The sequence below is a fragment of the Ambystoma mexicanum genome, chromosome 4p, assembly GCF_040938575.1.
Source record: "Ambystoma mexicanum isolate Mex_15411 chromosome 4p, UKY_AmexF1_1, whole genome shotgun sequence".
NCBI lineage: Eukaryota > Metazoa > Chordata > Amphibia > Caudata > Ambystomatidae > Ambystoma > Ambystoma mexicanum.
In genome coordinates this window covers 42,074,664-42,084,042 of record NC_090927.1, presented here as the reverse complement: position 1 = coordinate 42,084,042, position 9,379 = coordinate 42,074,664, and positions in this window count along the sequence as shown.

The window sequence follows — 9,379 nt, the reverse complement described above, 5'->3', positions numbered from 1 at the left end:
GATCCTTCACCATGCTTAGCCTGAGGCCTCTACTATACCTCCTAGCAATCACCCTCCCCTGCGAGGCCCCAGATCCTTCACTATGGCCTAGCCTGAGGCCTCTACTATACCTCCTAGCAATCACCCTCTCCTGCGAGGCCCCAGATCCTTCACCATGGCCTAGCCTGAGGACTCTACTATACCTCCTAGCAATCGCCCTCTCCTACAAGGCCCCAGATCCTTCACCATGGCCTAGCCTGAGGCCTCTACTATACCTCCTAGCAATCATCCTCTCCTGCGAGGCCCCAGATCCTTCACCATGGCCTAGCCTGAGGACTCTACTATACCTCCTAGCAATCACCCTCTCCTGCAAGGCCCCAGATCCTTCACCATGGCCTAGCCTGAGGCGTCCACTAAACCTCCCAGCAATCACCCTCCCCTGCAAGGCCCCAGATCCTTCACCATGGCTTAGCACCTGGCTCTCCTGGCATGCCCACACCCGCCTTGGCTCAGCAGGCCACGACCTAATGCTGCCCTCGGGACCAACGAGACACCAGTTCCCCGTAGCTTTGCCTAGCTGTGTACAAATACCACGACCGTATAAGGATTATTCCAGTGTTTACGCCAAAGTTGCGTACTGATCTTGTGACATAATGTACCGTCTATATAACTGCCAGGTTTCTTCACAAATGTCTGCTTCCTAGTATTACCAAATGTCTACAAACGTCATGGAAACTTGCCAGGCTATATAAGATGAGCTCAGAACGAACACCGGGAGAGCTCTCAGACACCTCTCCCTTGTCATTCTGTATTACTGTATTCTGCTGTTTGTCTTTCTCTAATAATATCTTGGTTTACATCTCAGCTGTGTCCTGACTCTTTATTGCTACATCACCACCAAGGAACTTCTTGTATTAGAAAAGGAGGCCTACAGGAAGGCCATAAACGGGGGATCGCAATTCCCTATGGACTGTCTTGCTGCCCATGTCCTTAACACAGTGAGTTGCTTAGCTCAAAGGGGGTGGGGCCTAAGGCCCTTTTTGAAAATTTCCAAGCAGACCATCAGAGCGCTTTATCAAGCAAACACACCACAGTGGTTGTGAAAGGTAAGTGCTTGTAGTCAGCAGGGCATGACTGTTGTAACGAAATTGCCAAAGATTGCTTGTGTGGTCTCCTTGGGGGCCTGCTGAGAGTGCATCACGATTTGCGAACTTTTAGGGTGCTGCTGATGGGTAGATCAAACAGCTTTTATTTTAAATTTTCTTTGTGATTACTTTTCTTTATTATCTCCGTGCTATCGTTTTACAGTTTTGCATTGTCTCCATTTCATATTTGTTTTTTTGCATTTGCTCATGGCATGTTATGTTCTATCACTGCCAGGGCATATCTTCATTTGCAGGACCTGCCTGCCATGGTAGCTCTGTGCATGGCTGTCTGAATATTGTGCTGCTCATGGGTACCCCTCTCACCACGTGTTTTTGTGTTGTAATGCATGTGCCTGTCTATGAAATAATATTGTCGGTTATGGTGGTTTCAGTACGTGCCTAAGTGTCGTGCACTGCATCTATCACTTTCATACTTTGCATTGTCCTCATGTGCGTTTTCATTTGCTAGGTTTCCTGGATTCAGAGCGGAGGCTGCGCCCCGAGAGGCTGCGCCCCCGGAGTCTGCCCACACTTAGATTCGCTTTCACAGGCTTATTCTGTAGGAAACTGTCAGAATAGTGCCCCATCCAAGAGACCAGTACGGTGCTCAGTACATAATGGATGATCCACAGGCAATGTTCACGTATTACTGGGCACAAGATTTTGAAAGTAAAATACCAACACTGTAGCGCCTAGAGACGCCTTCTAAGATACTTATCAATATGCGCCAAAGCCACTTCCCCTTTTTCCTCTGCCAGGCCCTGCAGAGCAAGGCATTGGCTAGTTCCTCTTTTTCGCTCTACAGTTCAACAAGTAGCTGCCAGCAACCGCACATACTTCCATCGCTGTGGTTATAATACAAATCGTTGGCGCATAAATGTCACTGCTCCATCTTATTAGTTGCTCTGTCACCTGCCTCATGTCCAATTGTCATTACATGTACAGTTCTGTGGCTGCTGAGCTTTTGTCATCTGTGTCATTACATGTACAGTACTCCATCTGTTCGTTTTGTGTCATCTGTCTTATCTGAGGTGTCTGAAAGTAAGGCGCTGAATGGAAAGTGCTGCATTCTTGTACTGCATTTAGAGAAGTTGTCATCTGGTTGTGTGATCTTATTCATTACAGCCAGTGCCCCTGGGTGCCGTCCCAGGGTCCATGGCTGTAGTAAAGTTTCAGTGTTTAAAGGGGTCATGTCTATGCCCCTAGCTGCAGGGTGAGCCCTGGATGTGGTTATCTGTGTAAATATTACAACTGATTGTAACATCGGTTTTTGGGTGCCGTCTCAGGAACAGAGGTTACAGTGGTCCAAGCTTGCTGAAAGACTCTGTTGCTTTTGTCCGTCGCCTTATCAGGATGCCGTCATTGTAGAATTTTTGCGCATAATTTGGGCTGTAGTTTTTTTATTTGCACGTGAAGTTGTGCTTTTAAATACTGTCTGCGGCTTGTCATTGCCTCTCTCTCCAGGATGTTTAAGGTTATGTTTATGCTATTACCACTTGCTGCCTCCGTTCACGCCAGACGCCTCTTTATTTCACCTTAATGGAGAAATAAACATTGCCCCCTTGATCGCCTCTCTCGCCTAGTGCACCTAGTGTCTTCATATGCGGTTATGCCAGGTTTTGCCTCAAATGTATTGTCTTTGCCTCCCTCCAAGTTTTGCCTCAATGTATTTTCTTTGCCTCCCTCATTTGCTACAATCACACTAGCATCCCTATATAGCTACACACTTTGAATACCACTTGAGAGTACAACAATTTCACTTGCCATATGCCTCCCACGTGGCCCTACGCACCACCCAGGACTCGCTTCCATTCCAGTAACTTCCCACCTCAACTTAAATTCACTCCCCTGTTCCCACAACAGACCGGGCTGCCACGTCATTTTACAGGGGCAGGTCTGACTCGGTCTATATAAAACAGATATATATGTTGATGGCTTCATGTTGGAATCCTTTTCGCCGACATCAAGGCCTCACCTCGCTAGAAGGTACATTGGCCCTCATTACAACACCGGCGCTAAACCATGGCGCTATTAGCACCATGGTTGGTGCCGGTGTTGTAACGGGTCCGCCATGGTTCAATGGGGAATTACCACCCCATTCCAAGGTTGGCGGGCCGGTAATTCCCCATTGAACCATGGCCCTTCCCCATTCCCATTTTAGCCCCATAGGGCTCTATGGGAATGGGGAAGGCGCTAAGGACGGTACCGCAAATTGCTGTACCGTACTTAGCACCAAGGTCCCTTTGCGGGTCCCTACTTTAACGGCTGGTGTAGACCAGCCGTTAAGGTCGGGTCCCGCAAAGGGACCTTGTAGTAAGGTGCTAAGTGTTTAACGGTGCCGCAGCCTTTTACGGCGCCGTTAAACACTTAGCACCAGGGTCCTAATGAGGCCCATTGACTTGGTCTTACTGACCCACCTTCCCTGTTTCCTAATAAAACCTAGTAAACTGTCCATCACGCATTAAACTATTGCGCTTAGAAAAGCACTTGCAACAGCCTACGAGTGTCAGAAGCCAGGCTACTTCCCTTTTCAGCAGTGCGCGGCCGTTTACTGCTGGGCATTGGCCACTTGCCTATTTCCGCGCTGAATACACTCTTAACAGACAGCCCCAGCTCCCACTTCCTGTAGTGCTCAAGGGCAGCTGTAGCCAGCGTTTTGCAGTAATACAAGCCACAGAAGAGATAACGTGGAGACAAGAAATAGAAGCCTTTGTGATTGTGTTTTCATGAATTGAACTGCAGCTGTGTATTTTCTTTCCTTTCGTTGCGGCATATGTAAAGCTGACTACCACCCTCTCGTGTCGAGGGAGTGGAAGTGGCAGTGTTAGCTCTGTAGGGAAGGGTCATGCCTTTCATGCGTTGAAATATCTCTGTTGTCTATGCCAGCTGTTTTCTCTTAGAGGTTCTGCATCGGCACACAGTCAAGGTGCTATCGTGAGGCATAGTGTTTATGTTGATTTGTTGAAAGATGCGAATGTCATTGTTTACTCTCTTGAAGTGGGTTTTATGTAAATAACATCACTGTTGCCAGCACCTCCCCACATGTTGTAGTGGTATGCCATTACCACTTAGCGTCTCCATTTTTGCACACGTTGTAGTGGAATGCCATTACCACTGAACGTCGCCATTTACGCCAGAGCTCTTTCAAATGTACATGCAGGCCCGCCTAAGGGGTTACTACCCCATCATCGCCGAACACGCCATGTATACCTAGTGTGTCTTGTGGGTGTGCCCTAGATATTTGTGATGTGTTGATTATTGGCCACATCTGCCTGTTGTGGATGGCCGGATGAGTTTTACTCCCTACCGGTATTTATTGATTTTCTTTCCTTCTACACTAATTGAAAGAATTCTCCTGCAAATATCAGTGGTCCCAGCTCACGTACCACACCTAGTGCCCTCATCCACCATACCTCGCCCAGTGACGGTGCAACATCTGCCATCAACTCCGGCAGCTCCCTTACTCTTGACCCCACAAACTTTCTCCACCTCAGCTGATGCATCTCCATCCACCTCTTCCTCTGTGTCACTTTCCCTGGCAACTGCCTCGCCCACACACCATTCTCCTCACTTTACCAGGGTAGCTGCCAAACAGCCCCTGCTGGTTTCCTCAACGCCAAATTCAGCCTCCACTTATCAGAGATGCCACAGCATAGAACCCCAGTGGTCACCTGCCTTCATACGCAAATATTGTGCCTCAGCAGATCCGAGATCACCCCTTGCCAATGCTGCCATGCGTCTCCTTACAAGACATTCAACTTGCACACTCTTACATGGATGAGCACCTCTCCCTTCACACCATGGATGTGGCAGCTGCTGCCCAAGGAGACTCTGCCCTCTTACCCACGTGCACCTGCCCTCAACCTGATGTTGCTAATCCTGATATTAGCATACCTCTCAACCTTTTTTGATACCAAGGCGGGTGAAAACCCAGAAAGGCCATAAACATAAAAGTAGGACTGCCGTAAAAACATGAAACAGCAGTCCTACTTCTATGTCGCTGACCTTTTACGGGAGGGGGGTGGGGAGGAATGCTCCCAGGCACAATCCTCTCATTGGAGGAGAGCGCCAGGGAGGGGAAGGGGGAGGAAATGGGGGCGTGAAAAGCATGACACTTGCTTTTCACGCCTCCATTCGTGCAGGAAGAGTCGCGCCGGGACCTGATTTCGGGATCTCGAAATCGGGTCCCGGCAAAAATATGAATCGTAGCTCCCACCTTTGCCAAGGCGGGTGAAACAGATGAGCTGGCGGGTGGGCGGGTGTGTAGATGCTTTGGCGGGTGACACCCGCCAAAAGCGGGTGAGTTGAGAGCTATGTATTAGAATACACACTCCATGGAGCTCCACTGACATTGAAAAAGCACTACAAGCTGCCTCAAAACACAAACGTAAAATGATGGGCCTCATTATGACCCTGCTGGTCCGGAAAAAATGGTGGCGGTAAATCCACCGCCACCATTGCTTCCGGACTGGCTGATTCCGAGTTCTGCAGGCGGGAGGTGTCACTCCCGCCAGGTCTGACCTGGCAAAAGTAACGCCACCCGCCTGCAGGCGGAAATGGAAACACCGGCTCCGTCATAGACAGAACCAGTGTTTCCATTGTCACCATCCCCATGGAGTCCTATTAGACTCCATGGGAATGGGGATTTACAGAATTCCACCTCCAGAATGACCGGGTCCCCGGGGTTGTAATTCCCCGGTGATTCCGGCAATCACGGAGGCGGAATGGTATTTCGGGTCTGGCGGCAGCATGCCTGTTTTTCCGGCACGTCTACCGCCGGACTCGTAATGAGGCCCAGTGTCTCCCACCTGATGGCCTTACAGCATGCTCATCTAACTGCCTTAGGCTACCGGGGACGCCCGGGTTTCTCACACCAGCAATGCATTCAACAAAACCCTCCTTTTGCCCACCAAGCAACCTCAACAGGGGCAACCATTTTGCAGATATTGTAAGAAGACCGCCTCCTCATTCAGCCTGCCTTATCAAACCCACAGACCATTCCCCCTGGCAATTCCAATGTTAATCCACCGAGCCTGCTGCCACTTCCTTTTCCTCCTTCTCCTCCTCCTCCTCCGATGCCTCCAAATGTGGCTACCAGGATATGCTGATATCCTACAGACCACAATGACGTTGCCAAAGGCACCCTGCCGTGCTGGCGGCTGCTGCACCGCTCGCGCTGGTCCAGGCTGGTCCTTATCTCCAGTGTAACATTCAGAGACAAAACGTACACTGTGTGGTTGATACCTTTGCCCACCGCTCTACACTTAGGGCAGCGGATTTTCCTCATGTCAATCTCTCTGATCAAATTATCAATGCTGTTGGACTGTCTGGGACAATGATCCCTCAGCCATTGTCAAACAACTTATCTGTTTCAATTAGTCCCATTTCTAACCAACATGCTTTTCTCCTTAGCCCATGTTCACCTGCTAACTTGTTTGGTATTGATTTAATTGTGCAAAATGAATTGTATCATATAGTGCGCTATGGAGGGTATTTACCGGAGGTTCCACAATCTAAACAGGCTGAATGTTTATTCCTCCTACTACAGTCTTTGCTCCCACCCACCCCTCCAGAGTGTACTGTCTCCCTCACTCACGTTCATCCAATTGCAACACCTCCTAGACTCACTCCCTGTCTCATTATGGGCGTCACCAGTACATGTCTCCGAGAATCATGAGGTTGCTCTGCCACGAGTGCCACAGTATAGGATCTCACCCCAAGCAGAAGAAGGTATCAAGCCTGTCATTCAATCACTCCTTGACCAAGGTGTTTTACACTACGCCACAAGCCCGTGCAGATTCCCCCATACTCCCTCTGGCCAAAGAAGGGACGGACAAGTAGTGTTTCACACATGACTTAAGAGCTCTTAATAAGGCTGTTGTCCCTTCTTATCCAGTTGTGCCAGATCTTATCACTATACTCTGATGCCTTCCTCCCGATGCCACCTTCTTTACGTGCATTGATCTGCAATCAGCATTCTTTTCTTTCCCAATCCACGAAGAGTGACGATAACACCCGTGTTGCATGCATCCTTCAATGCCCTATCCCTGACACCAGGAGACAGCTCCGCTCCTTTTTTTGGGAATGAGCAATGTTTGCTGCCCTTGGATTATTGATTCCATTATTGCGCCCATGCAAAAGATTCTTTTAGATGCATTGCCTGATAAACTAACCTGATCTCCAGAGTCCACAACTGCTTTCGCCAAAATTAAAACTGGCCTCTCTATCGCCCCGGCCCTGGCCCTCCCGGATTATTCCAAATCCTTCACCATATTCTGTGATGAGAAAGAGGGGTATGCCTTGGGCGTACGCACACAGAAGCATGGGGACCTACAATGCCCAGTTAACTACGGCCGCTCTCAGACCCGTTAGCCTGCGCCTTCCCTCATAGGAATTCTCAGACGGCGGACTTCGGGATGGTACATGGGCACAGGTGGTCAATGGTTGAAAACCAACACAGCAATATTGGTTTCTGGTGGTAGATGTTCCAATAGGTCTTCCTGGGGATGCATCTCCAAACCACAGTGTCTCCCAGACAGGTTTCAAGGGTGTTTATTAAGATTAGACATAGGGCCTCATTCCGAGTACAGCGCTAACCAATGGCGCTATTAACGCCTTGGTTGACGCCGTACCCGGACCGGCAGCGCCTTGGTGGATGGCGGAATTACCGCCCCATTCCAAGGTCGGCGGGGCGGTAATTCCCCATTCACCAAGGCTCTTCCCCATTCCCAAATGAGCCCCCATAGGGCTCAATGGGAATGGGGAAGATGCAAATAACGGTGACCGTCCATTACGGTCACCGTTATTGGCTTGGAGGCCCCTTTGCGCCCTCGACTTTAACACCTGCTCAAAGCAGGCGTTAAGGGCGAGGGCGCAAAGGGAACTCAGAGTATGGCGGTAAGGGATTACCGCCACCGGTCTCGTTACCGGTGGCCGCTATCCCTTACCGCCATACTCGGAATGAGGCCCATAGTCAGAATGGCTTTGGGTTTAGACAAGGTATTTTTGGGCCTATCAGGTTCCTGGGAGGTTTAGTGCTAGGGCCCTGCCTGTCTTGCCTTCCCCGGTCTTTGCTGGCACCTTAGCCCAGGCGTCCCTAACAGGGATGTTAGTTCTTGCCAACGGTAACACCGGGCTCTCTTTTAGCTGCCTTAATTTAATGGTGGTTCCCCTAAGACGTCGGCTGACTGACTCCCTGGGGATTTTCTAGGCTTTCCCTAACCTAGCCGGCTTAGTAATCTTAGGGAGTTAGGGAATGGTGCCTTCTTATGCCCAGTGTCATGCTCACTTCTTTCACTCCTGCTTGTACGTGATCCTTCACTATACTGGTCTCTCCAGATGTTCTCCTGCCATCTGTAAGGTCGGCATGGTTTCACAAGTATGACATGGACACAAGGGAACAGGTTCAAAACCTGTATTATTAAATATTCAGATGGGTGAGAGAACTCCTATCTAGCCCTATAACTAAGATGGGAGTGATCTCAACCATCACCATACAGGAAAACAGTCCTAGTCAAATAAGAATGGCCTATACTTTTTTTAAAAAACGAAGGCTTGACCTTCCTCTAATGCAAAAAATGTGAAAAGGCAATGTGTAGTTCAAATAGGAAAATGGGGGTTCTAAAGAAATGTCAGGAGTTCTGTGTCAGCCAAGGGTAACTCCCTTCCCCACATTCACATCACAGGGGGTTTTAAAGAGTACTTGCCGGGTGGCTGGCGTATATAGTTCACAGGATTTCCACACTTCAAACCACTCGGCACGATTCACAATGTTAGTTTTTCCTTGACAAATATTTCCACAACCGAATCTGGTCAGACTTTCCTTGCCTTCATTTCAAAGACACAGTTTCTTTGTAGGTGTCAAGCTGAGATGAACATGAAGACTACCTGTTTTCCTTGATGTGGATCTTGTTGGGGCCGCCAGGCTGCAGTCAGCTGAATGACGAGTGTGTGACTCGGGGAACCCGCCTCTCCACCACCCAAATGGTACAGGGGGGAGGATGGACAGACTCCCAGCGTCACGAAAGGCACTCTCCTGATTTACGTGACGGTGGGACTGTGCAAGCACAGACAGGAGAGGCAACTGTCAGGTTGAAGATTCGGAACAAGGTGAAGTCCAAGGTGTACGCGGGGACACACCAACCAAGGATTAAGTCGGGGCACTAATCCGCAGGAAGACACTTTCAGGCGAACTTCGGATAGCAGGTTTGGAGATGGCCGACTAGTCCGATGGTCTGTAATTCCAGATAGGATAA